The following is a 23,211-nucleotide window of genomic DNA, read 5'->3' on the forward strand; positions in this document are numbered from 1 at the left end:
GTCTGGGGGTGATAGATTGCAGCAATAATAAATTCACTTGAAGACACTGGATCAATTTTTAATCAAGCCAAGAATTATTATTGCAGAAAGATAAAATGACCCATGAGAAGATGCCTTAATTTTCCACCAATCAAATTATAGCCTTTCTAAATAAGATGTAATGAGATCCATGGAATATCCAGGTTACACATCCCACCTAATTACCCATGTTCCCTGTCATGTAGTGATATACTAGTGGTAAACTGACCTCTGAATTTGCCCAGATGAAAAGGTAATTAGTTTTTCCACCAGGCTGTAGTGAAAATAACAGCAGTGACACATGTCATCTCCTTCTACCAAGTCACAGTCTCTGAGGTGTTTGTCCTTAAAATATACAGGATATGACCTACTGGGTAATAAACTACACAGTCATTAAGTGAAGCTTGTGTCTGACAGAAAAATAGCCACCATCCCTAAGTTGAGAAAAAAGGGCCTGGAGGTAAAGCAAATCAGTCTACACTTGACATTAAACTTTATCAGCAGGGAACAAAGCCCCCTCCCACCCTCCCCCAGAAACCACCAATCAGAAAATGGAGCTTGTGATTACCAACCATGGCGAAGACCCTTGTGAAGAGGCCAAATCCCTGTGCTTCCTGTGCCCACTTGCTCCTCCACCCTTTCAGGCTAAAACGCTTCAGTTTGGGTTCTCTCCTAACTCAACTTCCTTTCCGCATCCAAAGGCTGCTAATGAGAAAGAGCATCATTGTGAATCTAGGTAGTCCCCTGAGCAAACCCCCATTGCACCGATCACCATTCATGCACTCATTCAACAAATGCCTACCATTGCAAGCAGACACAACTCCTTTCCTTTCCCCAATTCTTGAAATAGATCATCTCACCAGCCTGGATCAAACTTCATCAAATGTATTCGTTCTTCACCTCTGTTGTGAAACACATAACCAAGCCCTTCAGGCATGAGGCTTACCTATATGTATCAGAAATTCATTCAGTTTATCACTTCTTACAATCCACTCTTAATCTTTGATTAATGCGTGTGTGTGCCTGTAAAGAGACTGCTAGTAAATTAGTGACCCAGAGTCATGTTTAGGCATCCATTGTTAATGAAAATCAGCTACTGATTTGAAGTGAGGTCTCTTTTATTTATTCCTGTCATTAAAGCTTTTGAAGAACCGCTGACATTTCACCAAGAGGCTGCCAATTGCAAAGATCTTGCATTTTCAAACACAGTGCAAGGCCACCCCAGAGTTTTCCATTTGATAGCTCTTTAAAAAGACATAGAATCTTTTAAGCTAAGGAACAGTAAACTTTCATGGGGCTTACTATCCAGAACTCAATGAATGCATTTACTATGAGATTTTATTTTCTCCCAAAATTATTTTTGTCTAGTTTCTGTCTTTCTAATCACTACATATACATTTAAACCATTTTTGGCAATGTGCAATCCTTCAAACCACCAAATTCAGGGCATGCTTAAAGTAAAGGAAAAATAATGGTTAAAAAAAAAAAGACATTGCCAACTATCCTAATGTAATACAAGATGTCATATCATTCAATTGCAGATCTCAGCACTCTCAATCCCAAAATTTATTTAATAATAATAATAACTAACATATTAGTTTTGTTATTTTTCATTATGTAATGTATTTCATAAGTCCAGGACTGAATTTTTATCCCTTCTAAAATTCATATGTTGAAGCCCTAATCCCCAGTGTGATATATTAGGATATGGGGCCTTTGGGAGGTAGATTTGGATGAGATCATAAAGATAGAGGCCCCATGATAGAATTATGCCCTTATAAGAAGAAAAAGAGACACCAGAGCCTTCTCTCTTTCTGCTATGTGAGAATACAGTCAGGAAGAGAGCCTTCACCAAGAACTAAAACTGCTGGCACCTTGATCTTGGACTTCCTAGCCTGCAGAACTGGGAGAAATAAATGTCTGTTGTTGAAGCCACCCTGTCTATAGTATTCTGTTATAGCAACTCATATATATTATAAATATGTCACATAACAGTTATGTTATACATTATATTATACTTAATATATAATTACGTATGATGCAAAATAAAATCAACTAACACTCTTTTAGGCACTCTGTTAATAATTTTATATTCATTGTCTCAAACCAACAGCTCAAGAAGTAACTTCTCGAATTTTACAGATGGAAAAATCAAGGCTTGAAGAGCATGGCTAAACTGCACAAGGTTTCACAAATAATGAAAACCCAGGCAATCTTTGTACTTCACCACTAAAATGCAAAGTTCCCTTTCTGGGAAACTGGTCAAGTTCATTCTCAGTTAGGCTTTAACTAGGATTATAATTCCTGGACAACAGTCACTGCTATGATATTCCACTCGTGATTTTTCCCCCATTTTTATCATAACTTAGCTCTGGATGTTACTGCCTCCTCCAAGCACTCTCTTAGAAATAATTGGCTCAAGCACAAAGAGAGTTATTCTCAATTTAATGAATTCCAGCAATTCATCGTTTTGCTACCTCTTTCTTGCTAATTTATTAATAAGAATTACAATGAAATTGGCATGCTGTATAAATTCTTCCATATTCTCTTTACCTTAAAATATCATGCCTGTTGCTCTCAAAAGGTGATGCATTAAGATTTATGGTTTATTACCAGTAACATAGCTATAGCCAATTGACTATAAAAGCCAACTATTTTTAAGTGATTCAAAATGCCCATTGTAGTGAATGGAATATTTGCCTGAATTTGTGTTTGGAATATTAATATTTTCAAGTATTCCTTTTCATTTTCTGTATGAATTATCTGGATATAGGCAAGTAGCTCATGAATTCAACAGTAAATACTTTCACAAATCTGTATCTTCTATCAGTGAAAATTTTTTTTAAATCGTACAGCATTACAAATCTATTGACTCTCATTATCTAAACACGTTAATATAAAAACAGCATTGTCACTCCTGTGTGACGATACGGCCAAAAAGACTTTATGTCAATCCACAGATTTTCTACACATCATTTTTATTGACTTTCTTCCTATTCTTAAAGGATGAAAGGATGACCAGCCATCCCAGCTTGCCCAAGCCTGTCCTAGTTTTAACACTGAACATTCTGTATCCCAGGAAACTCCTCAGTCCCAGGCTGTTCCTGAATCTTCCTTCAGCCACCCTCCTCCGAGTTAATCCTTTTAACACCATATGTCTATTATTAAAATGTGTTGAAAGCACCATTGATACACAGTGCAAGAGGCTTTCTCCAAAAATGATATGATTGCCAATATGTACAGCCCTTAAGAAATTGTTTCCAACACAACGGAACCTGCTAGCCAAGACCCAGGATGCTGAGTGCCTTCCACCTGAAAACTAGGACAGGATAAAAGCAGTGAAAAGAATTTAAACTTGTTCAGACACACCCCTCTTTAACTCAAGAAAGTCCAGTGAAGGAAAGTTTTAGCTTTTCACCAAGAAAGTAAAAGTAGAAAGATATTCATATTTGGAGTGAGAGCAGATAAAACAAATTTAGTACTGAATAACGTGAATTTGAGGTATCTTTGGGAGAGTCAAATGGATATATCCAGTAGATATTCATATATAAGGCTCTAGGGCTGAGATGAGAGTTTGGGCTCAAAAGATGGGTTTAAGGACTATTGGATTATAGGTGCAAGTTGAAGCAGATGAGAAGAAGTGGATTGGACAGGAGGATCTTGGGAGAGTAAATGAGAAAGATGGGGCAGATGATGTATATCTCGCCTAATTCCTTTAATCATATCGGTCCTTAAACTGCCTAACCCTGGATTCTGCTCAACTGATTTCCTCTATATTCACCTTGCTGGATTTGAATTTGAATTGGCTGGTTATTTTTCTGCTGGGTGGACTACGCTGAACCACTCCTGGGGAGTCCAGTTTTTCTGACTTCCTCAAGGCATCCTCTCTGTAAGCATATTTGAAGGTTTTTCCTGGGAGCCCATTAGTACTTAAAGTTCATATTTGAGAAATGTTTTATTCCTTCTTCCCTCTCTCTCTTTCTCTCTTTTTTATTTCTTTGTTGCAACAACTATCTACTGAGCACCAATGACGTGCCAGGCACGACTCCAGACACTAGAAGCTATGAACCAGAAAGCACAGTATTACTATGACACATACTCAAAGGTTATGTTTAACAGAAATGAGCTAATGTGTTATTTTTAGTTATTTTTTCAATTTTGCATTATTAAGAAAATAGTAGCAGGGCTGTTGACCTCTCTTGAACTTGGTCTTCTAAAGAGAAGCTGAAGAGCACCATAGGGATACTGAAGGTGTAGATGTTCTAAGTCATTAAGCACTAAAGCATAGAATAAACATGAAATGTGTTAACGGAAAACTCTAGCGTTTACAGCAAGCTCAAGTCTCAAAATTATACCAGTGCAGCCCTCAGACCTCATTTTTCCCAATGTAACCATCCATTCAATTGGCCTTCTGTAGAACAAAAATATATCATCCTTTGATAATAAAAATACCCATATTTCCCCATTCAGTAGTTTGAAATCTGCTATCTACTGTCAATAAATGTTTCCATGGGTTATGATGTCAAGGTCATTGGAAGGCTTTCTATAATGCCTCTACTTATTAAGGGAAGTTCACTGAGATAAGAAGGCATATGGTTGGTTCTTTTTGAGAAATCTAGGCCATTTGAATCATATAGTAGTAAATGTCTTCCTTACTTCCAAGAAGGAAAGAAAAATGATTCTTAATTAAATGTTTAATGTTTATTATAGCTAGAATATCAGTTTTAGGTCAAATTTATGATGCACTAGATTTGTACTTTTTATGTTATATAGACTTTATAGTTCATTGAGATTTCTTATATAATCAATGTGTACAGTATATTTGAGCCCATTTATGTGACAGAGCATAATTTTATTCTTTAAAATTATTGCAAAGGTTTACAGCTGTCGCATCTTTGCTTTTATGACATATTTTGCCACATCTATGGTTTATTTAATGGCCAATCCTTGGTCAGGATTGCAATGCCCAATTATTATATTGTTCTTATGGGAAAATGTGACTGCTTTATAACAGAACTTCCAGGAATGCATTGTGATGAAAGGCAGAGATTAATTGCACCCTTGAAAGGAACATCTCAAGTGTTTATGTGCGTGTGTGTGTGTGTGTGTGTGTATTGCATAGATAAAACCCCTTCTTTAACCAAGACATGTCATAAAACACCCTCTTCCAACAGGCTTTGATGGACAGGCTCTGAACTTTTTGAGATTCTTTTTTCTTTTCTATGCTGGTGGAACAGAGCCCACCTGAAAAATCCAAAACTCCAAAATTCAAGTCACAGTCTTCAGTGTGACTCTGGATGTCCCTTGATATACCTGATTCTTCAAATGTCCTCAGCTTATTGACTCCTCTACACATAGGTTCAATTCTTCTGAAAAGATTCCCTTAGGGATACTATTTAATACATCTAGAAAACTGTATATGCAGCCATTTTTGAAATGAAAAGTGCCTGCTATGGTTTGGCTGTGTCCCTACCCAATTGCACCTTGAATTGTAATAATCCCCACATGTCAAGGGTGGGGCCAAGTGGAGATAATAATTGAATCATGGGGACGGTTTCCCCCTACTGTTCTCGTGGTAGTGAATACGTCTCATAAGATCTGATGGTTTTATAAATGGGAGTTCCCCTACACAAGCTCTCTTGATTGCTGCCATGTAAGACACGACTTCCTTCCTCATTCACCTTCTGCCACAATTATGAGTCCTCCCCAGCCATGTGGAACTGTGAGCCAATTAAGCCTCCTTTTTAAAAAAAATAAATAAATTACCCAGTCTCAGCTATGTCTTTATTAGCAGCAGGAGAACAGACTAGTATTGTGCCCAGATGTCTTGAAAGTTCGGAATATCTAATAAGAAAGAAAGGTGGAGAACTTCTGATCAGCCTCCACCGCACTAATGTATTTGAAACATCAGAACAGGATTAGGCCAGGAAACTGAGTAAACTCATAGATAACTCATCCATCCACATTCCAACTTTAAGCAATTTCTGTTTAGTAGCACTTTTTGATTGTTCAAGTCCCAGGACATGGCTTGATTGGCAGTGGGAGCAGCAGAGTTCATGCCAGGAAATGTGCCTGAAAGTAAGTGGGGGAGACCCCTGTCAGAACTAAATAACAGGTAAGATTGTCAGGCTGGGCAAGAATGCAGGTGTGAAAGCTGGTGAATTATATTGGGGAGGATGGCAAGTATCCATTCAATATATCAGTTAGGATTCAAGTTCAGCCAGCAAAAACCACTCTAGCTAGTTTCAGCAAAAAGTGATTCATTACTAGGCATTAAGTAGCTTAAAACACGGATGCAGAGGTTCCAGGAATAATTCCCCATGTCTTGCCACAATGGAGGGAAATGTCACCACTGCGGCCAGCAGGAAGGTGTGAGTGTGGAACATGGTATCCCTGATCTACACCAAAAAGTAGATGCCTCATACCCTGCCTCTCACTCCATCCTACTCAGCTCTGAAACCTAGTCTTATACGTAGGTAGAACCAACATAGTACACAGAAACTGAACTCTAAGGGAGTTTTTTTAAGTAGCTTTTTGTTTTCCAGCATCTGCAGCACAGGTTAGAATGATGAGATCACAGATGGGAAGATTGGAGTCAGTACTGGAAATCCAAATCCGCAATGCAGCAAGGGAGAGTCAGGACCAAGGATAATATGCAAGAAGGGAGAAAACCTGTTCTCATCCAAGAAGGTGGGATAGCCCAATGTGGGGCAGTGGGGAGGTGGGGCGGTGGGGCGGGCAGCAGGGGGTTGGGGGAGGAGAATCAAGGATGGGAATTAGATAAGAAGCCAGAAGTCAGGCCTGAAGGGTATGTGATAGAGTCAATAACTATAATGTCTCCCTAAGAGGAAAGGCTTACTAACAGGGCTGCAGTCAAATATCATTTGTTTGTTTGTTTATTAATCTAAACGGGTATATAAAATCTTCCTTGTAAGATGATCCCTCACAGCCTTTAAGGAGCCACAGCTGAAGCAGGGCACGTTGATTGGTGGTCAGACAACAGGTGGTCTTAACTGAGCACCTAGCCACAGGCTTGTTAAATGGCATCTTCTTTAACCCTTTATGACCTGCTCTCCCTATGGGACAACCTGCTGTGCCATGCAGGACACAGACAGGGCTTGGCAGGTGGCAGAGTTTCCGTCAAAGGGGAACTGAGGACAAAGTGGCTTGCTCATCCAGTTAAAAAGTTGGCTTCTGTTTTCTGCAAGGTCAGCTGTAGCTGTCATTGCCTCAGGCTTCTCTCAGCAGTGTCTCATCTGCTGGACATTGAAAGGAGATTGCCAGTCCCCAAACTGCAGAAATCAGAAATAGCCCAGGCCTTCCTCCTGTGTGTGTACACCCAGCCTTTATGAGCCAATGTCTTCACAACCATTCTCAATCAAACCTCCGCAGTCTGAGATTAGAGAGCAGACCTCTGACACCAGGGCACTCCAATGTTCTCTGAAGCCAGCTCTGCTCTTGCATCCCAGGGGTCTGCCCAACCAACAATGATAAAACTGACAATGATAAAACAATGTTGTTGATATTTAAGGCATCTCTACATATTGTATTTACTACAATCTTGGAATAGAGGTAGGAAAAATAGAAGGATTCCCCTTTAAAGATGAGAAAACTGGGATTCAACATAGATGAGAAATCTGCCCAACGTATGTTAGTCCCGGAACTGAGCACACTAATTACAGTGCCGGGGGTGACACCCTTGACTCTAAGTTAGAGCATCTGCTGTTTAGAGCCAGATCCCAGGAGCAAACAAAGAGGATTTGGAGGTCCACCCTGAGCTGGAACAGGTCTTCAGAAGTCAGAGCACTGAGCCTCCCCAAGAAACCTTGAAATGCTTCATCGCAAAGAAAACTTCTTAAGGCACATCATCCTTTTCTAGGTCACAGTTGGGCAAAATAATTTAACATAATTCTGAAAACAATTTTAGAATTGAATTGGAAAGAATGGGAAAGGGGAAGGGGAGACAGTCTAACGGCAATTCCCAACTTTTTCTGGTGTCTACACCCTATTGAAGTCTGCTTGGCTTTAAGACATTCTCCCATAGCACTTTCCAAAGTGCTAGATAGATGTGCTGCTACAGTTTGGATATGGTTTATTTGGCTCCACCAAGTCTCATGGTGAAATCTGATCTCAGTGTTGGAGGTGGAGCCTGGTCAGAGGTGTTTGGGTCTGGGGGTGGATTTCCCATGAATGGTTGCAGTGCCCTTCTCTCAGGAGCAAGTGAGTTGTCACTCACAGCTTCCATGGGAACTGGTTGTTGAGAGAGCCTGCCACTGGCCCCTGCCTGCTTCCGCTCTCCCGGTGGTTTCTGCACACTCAGTCTCCCCTTCGTCTTCCTCCAGGAGTAGAAGCAGCCTGATGCCCTCACCAGATGCCCAATCTTAAACCTTCCAGCCAGAAGAATTGTGAGTCAAATCAACCTTTTTACTTTAAAAATTGCCCAGCCTCGGGCATTCCTTTATAGCAGCACAACAGACTAAGACACATATTTCAATTTATTACCAATTTTGCTTTCAGAATTTCCCCGCACTGCCTCAAGATAATTGAAGGTGCTTTAGTAGAAGGCCTATATGATGAAGTGGATAATATAGGAAACCTGTTGCCTTCAAACCCACAAAAGTCACTCAACATTTGCAGGCTAGAAACTAGAAACCCATAAAAGATGAGCTTAAGTGCAAAAAGGGAAGGACAAAAGTGAAAATAAAATAGAAACACACAAAAACAAGTTACTATAAGGAGAGAACTTGCCAGCTCTTTCATCCCAAATCAGTTTAATAATTTTAAGTGGTAAATTCACTGAGGGCACATTTTGTGCCAGGCACTACTGCTAAGACCTTGACATGCATTTCACTTGCTAACACCCTGGGAAGAAAAAAGTACTATTCCCATTTTACAGAAAGTAAGAATAAGAAATGAAACTAAGTTATGCTTATCAAATTTAATGTGTAAGTAAGTGATCCGAGGATCTTGATAAAATGCAAATTTTGAAGCCCAGCATAGTGGCTCACACCTGGAATCCCAGCACTTTCGGAGGCTGAGGGTGGCAGATTGCTTGAGGTCGGGAGTTCAGACCAGCCTGGCCAACATGGTGAAACTCCATCTCTACTGAAAATACAAAAATTACCTAGTTGTGGTGGCACACACCTGTAATCTCAACTATTCAGGAGGCTGAGGCATGAGAATCTCTTGAACCTGGGAGACAGAGCTTGCAGTGAGCGGAGATCATGCCACTGCACTCCGGCCTCAGCAACAGAGCGAGACTCCATCTCAAAAAAAAAAAAAAAATGCAAATTTTGATTCAGTAGGTATGACTGGAACACTGACCCAAGACTTCAAAGTCCCAGGTAATATTGGTCCAAGGAATTGATCAACAAGGGATTAAGGAACTTGCCAAAGGTTGAGCAGCTAGACATGGTGGAAGCCAGACTCAAAATCATTAAGCTTATGTCACCCACTATGCCACTGATTCTCAAAGTGCAGTCCTGGGCCAGCAGCAGCATTCCTGAGAACTTGTTAGAAATGCAAATTTTAGGGCCGCTCCTTAGATCTACTAGATCAGAAACTCTGGGGATGAGGTCCCACAATTGAGCTTTAAAACAAGCATGCCAGGAAAGTCTGATGCACCCTTAGATTTGAAACTACCACCTTACACCACACCTTGGTTCTGCTGGTTTTTGAAGTCTTTCCTATCACTCTGCATTTGCGTCTTGGTATATCTTTGGGGGTTTGACATATTACAACCCCTATGTGCTAATAACAATCACGCAAAAGGTCACTTCTTCAGATAAGGCTGAAAACATGTTACCCCTATAACTAAAAATGCATTGCTTTTATCCTCTCCATACCAGAGGAGGATGGCAAAATAACTTACGCCGCCGATAAGATGGAATGCAAAGGAAGAATTTAACTGGCTTTCCAAATCAAATTGTTTATATGCTCTGGGGTTATAAAGTATAACTGAGCTGCTGCAGGCATGTGCTTTATACCTCAGAAATGATCATTCTCCTAGGCCTAAGCACAGAACAGATTTCTATGAAGGAATGGAAATGTTTCCCCAGAAAATTCCCCAGCATGGCAACAACAATGATGCATCATTTCTTTTTCACATTCAGAACGATAGAACTCCAATGCTTCCCCAAAGCAGGTCTCTGTGGCTGCCAGAAATAAAATATATATATAACCCTAAAATGGAGACTAAATGCAAGTCAAAAATGGAAGAAAAGACAAGCATAGTAACACTTTTTCTACTTATCGAGGCAAAAATAATAGTATCCCATTCTGTTCACTTTATAGTCTACTTAAGACTGGCTTCGGTCCTTACTTTATCTGACCCAATACATTCATCCTCACTAGAGCTTCCACCTCATACTCACTCTGGCCAGACTCCAGTCAAGATATTTTATAAGTTGAAAGTGTGATAGGCTCTTGATGACAGCACATATTTTCCTGCATCTGCACTAAATTCAAACCATTCTTCACAGCCCTATTAAACATGAGCAAAGTTGCTTGTAGCCAGTAGGTGTCCTTTGATTATATTTTTAGAATAGCCCATGAATAAAATAGAGTTGAATTGCCCAAAGAAAGCCAGTAACTAAATATGACAGTTTGGATATATCAGAATTCCAAAATTTTATCTGGAGAACAGTCTCCCCTGATGTCTTTGGAAGTTATATGTTATATTCTGATTCTTGATTTTGAATAATCCAATAGTTGCTTTAGGCATTGAAATACACAAGAAAGCAACACAAAAGCACAGTAATATTTAGAGTAAATGAGCAAGCATGTGTGTATGAGCATGCACACACACACAGCACATGCATGCGCTACATACATGCATGCACACGTGCGCGCACACACACACACACACACCATGCAAGACCAGGAAAAGAGGCATCAGTGGAAAAAAAACCAACCTTACAGTCTGTTGATATACAACAACCTTACAATCGCTTGATATACAATCTTCTCTCCCTAAGTTTCAGCCTTTTCTCTAAAGCCCAAGCTTCCTCCACAGTTACCTTTAGATATTTAATTAATTTGCACCCACGTCCCCAGAACTCTTATTCCTTAACTTCCATCTGAGCCTTGCCCCAGAGAATCAAATACATATTCACACTCTCAGAAGCTGGAGATCTTACCATATTTAACAAGAAGCATCTCTGACAGTAATTGGAGTTTTGTATCAAGGTAAATAAATAGTAAGATCATAAGAACATACTCCAGTGGCCCTGTGCATCCTGGAAATGCTAACATCAGAGAGCAAATTTAACATAAGGCCTCGGTGGAGATGAATATTCTATAAACAAACAATGTGAAGAAAGCCTCACTTTTGTCATGTGTTATTCCCATTGAAGAAAAGATGAATATTCTGTTTCATATGTTTGTTTGTTATATGTTTGTTACCAGAAGCTGCTGCTTCATTTATTTAATAGGAGATTTTTCACTTCCTCACTGCATAGACTAAGTTATCATATCTTGGCCAGCAGTGGCTTTTAATGCAAATTGTCCAAATTATTAAATGTGCTGTGATGTTCACACTTCAAATGAGTTAGTTTAAAGGTAGCTTATCTTTTTCTTTTATCCACATTGAGTGAAGGACCCAGCTTCTAAGACTAGGAAGCTTTACTCTAAGACAGGTTTTCTCAACCGCAGCACTCTTGGCATTTGGGGCTGAATGATTTTTTTTTATTGTGGGCTGTTTAGGCAGAATAGTAGCCCCACAAAGATGTCGGTGTCCTGATCCCTGGAATCTGTGAATGTCACATCACATGGCAAAAGAAATTTAGGTTTGCAAATATAACTAAGGTGGATAATCCTTAAAATAGGCAAGTTATTGTGGATTACCTGAGTCGGCCCAATGTAATCATAGGGGCCCACAGATGTGGAAGAAGGAGGCATAACTGTTGTTCAGAGAAATGTGATGATGGAAGAGACAGGAGAGATTTGAAGCATGAAAGAGGCTGAACTCCTGATTGCTGGCTTTGAATATGGGGGCGGGGTCCCAAGGCGGGAATACAGGCAGTCTCTAGAAGTTGGAAATGGCAAGGGAATGAATCCTCCCCGAGAGCCTCCAAAGAAAGGGAGCCCTGCTGACACTTTGATTTTAGCCCCGTGAGTCCCATGTCAGACTTCGGACCGATAGAAGTACAAGATAATAAATCTGTTTTGTTCTAAGCCACTAAATGTGTGGTAATTTGTTATGGCAGCAGTCATTAAGGCAGTCCTTGTGTTTAAAAATGAACCGGGGCTGTCCCGTGCACTGTAGAATGTTTAGCAGCATCCATAGACTCTACTTGCTAGATGCCAGTAGCACCCTCCCCCGTTTATGACAATCAAAAAAATGGCCCAGACATTGCCAAGTGCCCCCTGGGAGGTGGGGTATGCGGGGGCAATCACCCCCAGAGAACCACTCTCTAGGACTACCAGACTTACTTATTTTCAGGATTATATTCTATTCTCACAATTAGGACATAAATATATACGCAATCTCAAACTTTTGGGACAAGTCATTTTATTTTTCCAAATAGTGCAACAAAAAGTTATTTCTATTTTGAAAAATATTAAAGAAATAATTAAACAGAAAAAATATTATATCATTCATGATTACACTGGAAAAAAAGTGAGCCTCGCTCTACAGGAAGGCAAGAGAGAAGGTGTAAAAGATACATGATTAAGGTCAGATCAAAGTAGGGAGTTGGCCCGTTACCAATAATAATAAAAATAATAACTTTAATAAAAATAACTAAGGGCTTAATATCTATTACTTCATTTAATCTCCACAACTATTAATATCCCCATTGTGAACCATAACTCAGGGGTGCTGAGACATTCTAGTCATTTGCAAGTTACCATAGCCTATACTTCAGAGATGGAGATGGAATGAACTTGTATCCAGGGTCAGAAAAGATGGAGGAGGTAGTGATCATTCTAGGAAAGGAGGCCTACCTCACCCCTATGTGTAGTGAATGTTCTATAAATGTTTGGAGGTTGATGGGAGAGTATGAGACCGACACACACAAGTGTCAGAAAGCAACTCTTTGTCTCAGTCTATTCAAATACTAAGACTTCCCTATATAACTGGGCATTCTAATAAAATCATACACACAGAGAGATCTTGAGCAATTCCTTAAATGAGAACTATGGAAACTCATGATGATTCCTTGAAGTTAAGGCTATTCTGTCCTCCCCCACTAAACCTATGTCACTGTTATTCCTGGATCAGTCCTAGGAGCTTTAAAAAATTGTGTCATGGTGCTCCCTTAGGCAGCACATATACTAGAATTGGAAGGATACAGAGAAGATCAGCATGGCCCCTGTACAAGGATAACAAGCAAATTCGTGAAGCATTCCATATTTTTAACAGAGGCCTCGGAGGCAACGCCACACACCTACAACCATCTGATCTTTGACAAACCTCACAAAAACAAGCAATGGAAAAAGGAGTCCCTGTTTAATAAATGGTGTTGGGAAAACTGGCTAGCCATGTGCAGAAAGCAGAAACTGGACCCCTTCCTGACACCTTACACCAAAATTAACTCCAGATGGATTAAAGACTTAAACATAAGACCTAATACCATAAAAACCCTAGAAGAAAACCTAGGCAAAACCATTCAGGACATAGGCATAGGCAAGGACTTCATGACTAAAACACCGAAAGCATTGGCAACAAAAGCCAAAATAGACAAATGGGACCCAATGAAACTCCAGAGCTTCTACACAGTAAAAGAAACAATCATTAGCATGAACTGGCAACCAAGAGAATGGGAAAAAGTTTTTGCAATCTCCCCATCTGACAGAGAGCTAATATCCAGAATCTACAAAGAACTAAAACAGATTTACAAGAAAAAAAACAAACAAACCCATTCAAAAGTGGGCAAAGGATATGAACAGATACTTTTCCAAAGAAGACATATATGAGGCCAATAAACCTATGAAAAAGTGCTCATCATCACTGTTCATTAGAGAAATGCAAATCAAAACCACATTGAGATACCATCTCACGCCAGTTAGAATGGTGATCATTAAAAAATCTGGAGACAACAGATGCTGAATAGGATGTGGAAAAATAGGAACACTTTTACACTGCTGGCGGGAGTGTAAATTAGTTCAACCATTGTGGAAGACAGTGTGGCAATTCCTCAAGGACCTAGAAATAGAAATTCCATTTGACCCAGCAATCCCATTACTGGATATATATATCCCAACAATTATAAATTGTTCTATTATAAGAACACATGCACATGTATGTTCATTGCAGCACTGTTTACAATAGCAAAGACCTGGAACCAACCCAAATGCCCATCGATGATAGACTGAACAAGGAAAATGTGGCACATATACACCATGGAATACTATCAGCCATAAAAAATGATAAGTTCGTGTCCTTTGTAGGGACATGGATGAATCTGGAAACCATCATTCTCAACAAACTAACACAAGAACAGAAAATCAAACACCACATGTTCTCACTCATAGGTGGGTGTTGAACAATGAGAACACATGGATACAAGGAGGGGAGCATCACACACTGGGGTCTGTTGAAGGGGGGCTAGGGGAGAGACAGAGTTTGGTGGGAAGGTTGGGAAGGGATAGCATGGGGAGAAATGTCAGATATAGGTGACAGGGGGATGGAGGCAGCAAACCACCTTGCCATGTATGTGCCTCTGCAACAATCCTGCATGATCTGCACATGTACCCCAGAACCTAAAGTACAATTAAAAAAAAAATTGTGTCATGGCTGAGGGCAGTGGCTTGAACCTGTAATCCCAACAATTTGGGAGGCTGAGGAGAGAGGATTGCTTGATCCCAGCAGTTCAAGACCAGCCTGTACAACATAGTGAGACCCCATCTCTACAAAAATTAAAATAAAAATTAGCCAGATGTGTGGCGCATGACTGTAGTCTCAGCTACTCAGGATGCTGAGGCGAGAAGATCACTTGAACCCAGGAGGCCAGGGCTGCAGTGAGTCATGATCATGCCACTGCACTCCAGCCTGAGCAGTGATGAGACGGACACACACAAGTGTCAGAAAGCAACTCTTTGTCTCAATCTATTCAAATACTAAGACTCTCCCTATTTAACTGGGCATTCTAATAAAAATATATACACAGGGAGATCTTGGGCAATTCTTTAAATGAGGACTATGGATACTTAGTTTTTTTGAGACTGAGCAAGACCCTGCCTCAAAAAAAATTTTTTTTAATGTGACGCAGGGACATGAAAATAAGACATCTAGAGGAAATCTCCATCCTCATCTGTTCCCTGACACTGAACAGTCCTTAACTTCACAGATTACCTGTTCCTTTCATCTTCCATTATCTTTCTCTTAATACTGAACAAATGGTTTACCACAGACCCAGTTTGGAACTTGTTCACAGTCCCACTTATGCCAAGAGCTTTCCAAATGACCCATCAGCCTCTGCCATCCCTAGACACCCTCTTGTATGGCCAAAGGGTCAAGCTCAGTTTAGGACTAGTTCTATCTTTGGCTCTCTTGGGAGTGTGGCCCATATCTGTGGAGCCACCTCAATAAAGCATTATTCACTGGATGAATTGCAAATTCCAAGTCTGCCTGATGTTGCCTAACAGGAACAACTGTTTTGATATGTGTTTCTTTCATTTGTGGGAGATTCAGAAAGGGACATGGATGACCTGGGGAAGGCAGAGAGACAAAGCATCTGCAAGGACAGCCAGTAATCCTGCCTGCAGTAGACAGTAACTATATTGCATCCACTTTATCCATAAAGGACCATTCTGCTAAGGCAGATTATTTCCTTTTCCAGCTTTGCAATATCTGGTTCACTTAAGTATCATATTAAATGTAAGAAATCAATGCTAGACCCTTTGCCTTTGCAGAGTCCAATGTCAGGAATCTTTCTTGCTGCTTTACCTGAATTTCCCTTTCCTCTGCTTTTTAATTTTTTTTTAAATCTGGCTCTGGGAGGTAATAAGCCCCAGGGTAAGGAGACAGAAATGTAACATTGCATCAGAAAACACCCATTTGGACTATATTTTATCAATGTCGTACTAACAGCTCCCCCAAAAATGAAAGGTAATAATTTAAATGGGTTGTATGATGAAGCGGTTTATTGCCTTACACAGAGCTAAAGAATTGAATGCCAAATCATTTCTAACATCCAGCCAGTAATTAGGGCAAATAAAATGCAACCTCACATTGAGCAAAAGCACCTAAACTGCTGCTGGGATGACAGACCCCACCAGAAACCCATGTCAATGGCTAGAAAGCAGGTCTGCCACCCAGTCTTGATGCTTTTTCAGCAGGACCAGGAGTGATTGTTCAGCAGTAAGTTCTGCTTTAGGCATCAAAATGGGAGGAAGGAAATGCAGGGCAAGTGGGGCATAAAACCTCACTAAGACCCAGAACAATGTCAAATTGGGAGGTTCCCTAGCCTTCACCTATGGATCTTTTCAAGCTAGGCTAACAGGTCCTGGGTGGGTCCTAAAGGGGCCCTTGTTGTAGTTCACTGGGACAAAAGGGAAAAGAAAAGGAAAGAGCCAGAGGCAACTTTTCTGTCCCCATTTTACAGATAGAAACTCAAACCTATGCTAAAGATGGATTGTTGATTATTGTTATTCCTGGAAAAAGGAAAAAATTTAAAAGTAGGAAGTAGGGAAGTTCATTCAACTAACATTTCTTTAGTACTTCCCATGTGAAAATGAATCCAAAAAAAATTTACAACAACAGGTAGAACATGATCCCTTTGTTGATGTAAATAGATATTTACATAAGTAACTACAATACAACTCAGAATTAAATGCTTGTTACAGGAGAGGTCCGACCAAGTGTTCCTATGCCATCCACAATAATGAAGGGATTAGGAAAGGTTTCAGGAAAGCCACAGTATTTGAGCTGAACCTTTTAGTCTGACAAAGATTATAACTGAGAGAGAGGACATAGAGGGGCACCCCAAGCTGGGAGAACAGCTGGAAGCAAAGACTCAGCAATGCAGGTGGGCACAGCACATCTGGAGAGCAGATAATGCTCCCCCTGGACTAGAAGGAAAAGTTTAAAAGGCAAATGATGTTCCTTGGTGTATATTTCAAGCAAGCAGCTAAAGCTATGCCAGCATATAGTGGGCATGGCTAATCAATAGTTTTTGAGCATATAGTGTGCACTCAATAGTGGGCAACACAAACCAAGGTGACCTCCAGTGAGTCACACCCCTGCAAAATTCTCTCTCCTTGTATTTGGGTGGAATCTGTGACTTGTTTCTGATCCATAAAATATGCCACAGGTGACAGGATGTCATTCCTTTTATTAGGTTACATTATAAGTCTTAGCCTATTATGCCCATGATCATCTTATAAGATTTTATCTTATCAGACAGGAGAAAGAGTTTCCTTTGCTGGCTTTGAAGAAGTAAGCTTCCATGTTATAAAAGGGCTGTAGCACAAGAAACTGCCTCCAGGCAACAGACAACAAGAAAAGATGCATTCTTCCCACAGTCTTAAATGGAGCACGTAAGCACATTTGGTTCTTTCCCCAATCAAACTTTGGATGAGACCACAGCCCCAGCCAACTCCTGTATTAATGCCTGGTGAGCCCGTAACACAAAACCCCAATAAGCTTTGCCTGGACTACCAGCCCTCAGAAGCTGTGACAAAATAAAGAGGTGTTTTTTCAAGTCACTAAATTTGTGGTAATGTTTTATGCTGCATAGAAAACTAATACATTGGGTAAATAAATATTGAAAAGGGTTGGCATTCAAAATCAGAGCAGGAAGGCACTGGAATCATGCTAAAGAAATGGAATCCCTTCATGGAAGAGTAGTTATTAAAGTACAGCACAATACTCTGTTTTTGACAGCTACAAATGCCTTACTAAACAAGCTAACATATGTAAAGTGTTCAGATGATGCCTGGAATATCATGAATGCCATAAGTATTAACTATTATTGTTGTTACTGCTGTTACCATTATTATTTCTTGCCATGAACATTTCCTCAAAAGAAATAAGTTGCTCTCATTAGAAACACTGCTCTCTTGGGATGTGAAAAAATAGGAATGCTTTTACACTGTTGGTAGGAGTGTAAATTAGTTCAACCATTGTGAAGGACAGAGTGGTGATTCTTAAGGATCTAGATCCAGAAAGACCATTTGACCCAGCAATCCCATTACTAGGTATTTACCTAAAGGATTATAAATCATTCTACTATAAAGATACATGTACATGTATGTTTACTGCAGCACTGTTCACAACAGCAAAGACTTGGACCCAACCCAAATCCCCATCAGTGATAGACTGGATAAAGAAAATGTGGCACATATACACCATGGAATACTACACAGCTATAAAAAAAAGGATGAGTTCATGTTCTTTGCAGGGACATGGATTAAGCTGGAAACCATCATCTCAACAAATTAACAGAGGAACAGAAAACCAAACACCATATGTTCTCACTCATAAATGGGGTTGAACAATGTCAACACATGGACACGGGGAGGGGAATAACACACACCAGGGCCTCGGTGGGTGGGGAGCTAAGAGGAATAGCATTAGGAGAAATACGTAATGTAGATGATGGGTTAAAGAGTGCAGCAAACCACCATGGCATGTGTATACCTATGTAACAAACCTGCACATGTATCTCAGAATTTAAAGTATTTTAAAACAAACAAACAAACACTGCTCTCCTTAAGTCTTAAGCTTTTGAGAACTTTGAGAATCCAAAGAAAGTTACATACTAAACACCACTGAGAAAAATGTGCAATTCATTGTGTATACATATACATATATATATATACATATATTTTGCCTACAGTTTCAAGGGGCCCTCAGATGAGAACCAATGTCCTAAAAGAATGTGAGCAATGTGACACATTAAGGTAGGAGGGAGAGTCTCCTGAAAACTTCAAGAGACAATACACTTCAGACTTCTGATTTTGCCCTCCTCTCTGATGCCAAAACGTTGTGACTATCGTCTTTGGCCAGTACCAGTTTTAAGTTTAAATATCATGGAATACTACCCAATCAGGTGTTGTTTCCAAGGTAGAGATTATCCTCACTCCCAGCTCTTTTAAGTAATGCATGATGGATACCCCATGCCTCCAGACTCATCACTGATAAGACCTACAACACACTTGGTCTTCCAAAGCCAACTCTCCCCAGGTTTCCTAGACATCCTATGGGCCAACTACTGAGTCTAGCAAGGCCGTGTCAATAGTCCCATGAGTTCCACCCTCTCATGAGGCACTGCTGTGTCTCAACTCTGGTGAAGATGGCAAATGGAAACTAGGAATTTATCTCAATCTCTTAAAAGTCTTCAGCACACAGTTATGGTCAAAGTCTCCCATCCTACAACGAATGCATTAATGTTAGTCCAGTTATCACTGCAAGCATCAGAGGTTACCTGATTCAGTTTATCTGTTTAAGTTGACAACTTTGTATTCCTGGGATTATAAGGCATTTACAATTAAACTAGAATTTTAACTTCCTGCCTGGGAAATTTTTTTAATGGACATGGAAATATGATTAACAATGTGTGGGCCAATGAGCAAAAGATAATGTGCATGGAATTAGTGAAAAGTGAAACTCACGCTTCCATTAACACATTCCATTCAGTCATTCTGAAATACATATTATATATGTATATATATGTATGTATGTATGTTACATTCACACAGTGGCTTGAAATTAATAATCAAATTTGCACGTCATTTTTAATTACATCCACATCTCTCCTGTCTCCCAGCTGTTGACCCGATGTTTATGTGGACTACATCTGGCAGTGCTCAGCATTCTCCACAGTCACCCGTCCTCTCTGTCCCCAGATACACCTGCTTTCTGCAGCTGGTCCACCAACAGGTGCAGCGGAAAGCCTGGTTGATGGGCCTTATAAACACTCCTGCTGTTGAGCATCTGTGAGGTTACAAAGGGCCCAATTCTAACTTCAGTGTTCTTTCCTCCAGGAGAAGTGAAAACACCCTGTACAATGTGAACATGCTGAAGTCTCCATCAGTCACTTTCCCACCCTGGGAAGAAATGCTTTGGGTCAACTGGGTGTTAACAGCTGTGCCACCTTCCAGGTTATTAGCAAAGGAAGAGGGAGGTGGGCCTTGGTCATTCTTCGTTTGTCTGAGATTCTAGGCCCTCAGCCAGTGGCCTGGACACTCTATCTCCATTTGCCCTAACTAACAAGGTACAGTCCCCATCATGGTCCCCCAGTTTGTGACCATTGACCACCTGGTTTTGACTGGGGAGCTGGCCAACCAAATTCCCACACCACAGTGCTGCCAAATGAAAAACATGTGGGAGCAACACATATTGTGAGAATGACCATTTTGCAATTCCTTGTTGATAGAGTGGTAGGTATTTCAAAGTAAGAAAAATTCAGATTAATGTTCAGGGTATTTTGGATTTGGTTTAGTTATTTTTCAGACCCTGAAGTTTGGAAAGGGGTTCAGATGATTTTTCTGGTGATTATCTGAAAAATATTTCATCCTATAAGGAAGCATCCATGCAATTAGTCCAGATATAGATACAGGCTCTGAAACTATGGCTCTGTGGCACCCGGGTTAATGGACTAATGCAATAAAGCAATAGGTTACAAAAAGAAATTCCAATACAATTAAAACCATAAAGCTAATGATGATCTGTTTCAAATGAAGCTCTAGATAAAAATAAAGCACTAAAAATCACTTATTCATTAAACAGTTTTGGTTCCATTCATAGAAGTTCACAGAGGGCATTAGTCATCTAAAGCATAAGATGCACTGGAAGGTAAAATACATAAAAATGGCCTCCATTCTGCTATTTATTTCTATGCTCTCACCTTCATGCCAATGTACTACTCCCCACGTGCCTGTAAGGCAGAGTTCAAGCACCACTTCATTAGAATCTTCTTGTAGTTTTGTGTATCCCCATTCCAAGCCACTATACACGGCCCAGGAATTAAGTTGGTCACCTGAGACACAGAGGCCAAGTCAAGATCCAGATTACTGTTAGCTGCAGTCATGCCCCCACTTGCTTGAAAATGCTATTGCATCACACTGCAATCTTTAAAGGACCTTAGGCTTGGTGTGGGGGAGGCTCATGCCTCTAATCCCAGCACTTTGGAAAGCCGAGGCAGGCAGATCTCTTAAGACTAGGAGTTTAAGACCAGCCTGGGAAACATGGTGAAACCCCATCTGCATAAAAAATACAAAAAAAAAATTGCCAGGAGTGGTGGAGTGTGCCTGTGGTCCCAGCTACCCAGGAGGCTGAGGTGGGAGGATCACTGAGTTCAGGGAGGCTGAAGCTGCAGTGAGCCATGATTGTACCTCTGTACTCCAGCCTGAGCAACAGAGTAAGACCCTACCCCACCTCAAAAGGACTTTGGTTTTCCCCAGGTAGTTCTGATTACTCTGGGTAAATCTAGTACCAGCTTGAAATGACAATTCCATTTCAACTTCTTTCACTTGGGTAATTAAAAACCTTGTAGTCTTCTCGTGGCTTTCTTTCACTCAGAACTTCTTTCTAAGATTGCTGCAAATAGAAAGAGGTAGACTCAAGATGAAGGGACCTACCCATCATCAAAACACTTGAGAGTTATATTCAAAGAACAAGAGCTAGAAGTTCAAGAATGAATCTATGTCATTTCCAAAGGCAATACTGCCTAAGAAGGAGGAAAATGGTGCTCTACATTCTTAGCATCTGTTGCCTGTGTGAGCCCAGAAAATGTGTCCCTGAGCATAAAAGACCAAAAAAAAAAACAACCAATTGGAGCTTTCAGCAGAACATATCTGTTGGCAACTCAAAATTCCATATGTGGTTTTCCTTTGATAAAGTGGTTTGTAATTCTTGTCTTTTATAGACATTGTCCACCTAAAACCTTAATGCTTTGACAAGCAAGTCATTGGGGCAGGGGGGAATCCTGCTTGCTCTCTTCTTCCCTGTCTGTGCTGTGATTCAAAGACAAAGATAGAGATGTTACCAGAAACTGGATTTGTACACTTAGCCAATGTGTTGAGAGTAGGAAGACCAGAAAGCAAGAGCTGCTTCCATGTTATTCTTGCTGTCATGGGTCCCTTGCTGCTATGCTGGGTTTCATCTCTTACAGCTCCAGGTGCACTCGCCACCTTTCCCCTCCCTCCTCTGTGCCCCAAGAGCCTGATGTACGTGGGCTACACTTGGGGCTCCCTGGCCCACTAGCTTCTGTTTGGCTTGGCTTGCAGAGATGCTAGCAGGAGGAGGAGAAGGAAAGTGAAGTGGTTATTCCCTTCTACTGCTTCCTGCCAGGTGCCCCTGGATTGGCTGTGTGCTCTAATCAGGTACCTGGGATTTGTTTTAATCAGGTGTGGTTAACAAATGCAGGCACAGAAATAACTGTTGTGACAGAAGAGGTATTTGTACTCACAGCTCCCTGGAAACCACAGATGTGGCTGGCCACAAAGGGGGGTTATACGGGAAAGCACCAGGGTTACTCAGGAGCGAGAGAGAGCTGGGGACACATGGGCAATTGTGGTTTCCACTGGAAGGCTCAGGGGAGGCAAGGTGAGCAAGTTTAGAATGGGATCATTTGAATAATTTCAGTGGACTCTGGGGCACAGGAGCCGTTCCTAGTTGCCTGACCCTAGAGTAATCAGGTCACGGGGATGGTGGCCCAGAGTGTAAAAGCCCAATAAAGAAGGTGGTTGAAGTTTGGGCTCTGGATGGGTTGGTTGCATAGAGAAGATGTACTCCCAGTTGAATTGCTTCCTAACTCTAGGAATTGCTAACCCTGGGAGAGGGAGTCCCTCCAGGGTCAACAAGGCCACATGCTGTCAATGCATCAGAATACAGAAAACAAAGGCCTGCTTAATGCATCGCATTTCTTTACTAGGCTTCAGCTCAGGCAGCCTTCTCCAAGGGACATTGCCCATCTTCCCACCCTGTTTTACCCCTTACCTCGACCTCAGGGTGGCAGCCAACCCCACTGTTTCTTCCCTGTGGTTCATTTCCTTTAACTCTGCCTGGCACCTTTGTAAATGGTGCCTTTATTAAACTCACCTTGAATTCCTAATTTAACTATGCCATTTATTTTCTGCCAGCATCCTCATCAATACAATCAAAATCATATCTAACAACAAATTACTAAGCCAATTAAACCTGGAGTTGGGGAACCTAAAAATATGTCTTATTTAACAACAAACAGTATAGAAACAGAATGTCAGAGTGTAGGTGTGCAAGTCATAGGAGCTCGTACCCACTTTCTC

At 40.7% G+C, this 23,211-nt stretch overlaps 1 non-coding gene across 1 annotated transcript; it reads left to right on the top strand.

Moving 5' to 3' along the window:
* Positions 1-13,269: 13,269 nt before the first annotated feature.
* On the top strand, positions 13,270-13,376 carry LOC118147507 (U6 spliceosomal RNA). The gene has a single exon (XR_004733963.2). It is a non-coding gene; the product is annotated as a U6 spliceosomal RNA (small nuclear RNA).
* The last annotated feature ends 9,835 nt before the right edge of the window (positions 13,377-23,211 follow it).

The sequence above is a fragment of the Callithrix jacchus genome, chromosome 14, assembly GCF_049354715.1.
Source record: "Callithrix jacchus isolate 240 chromosome 14, calJac240_pri, whole genome shotgun sequence".
Lineage (NCBI taxonomy): Eukaryota > Metazoa > Chordata > Mammalia > Primates > Cebidae > Callithrix > Callithrix jacchus.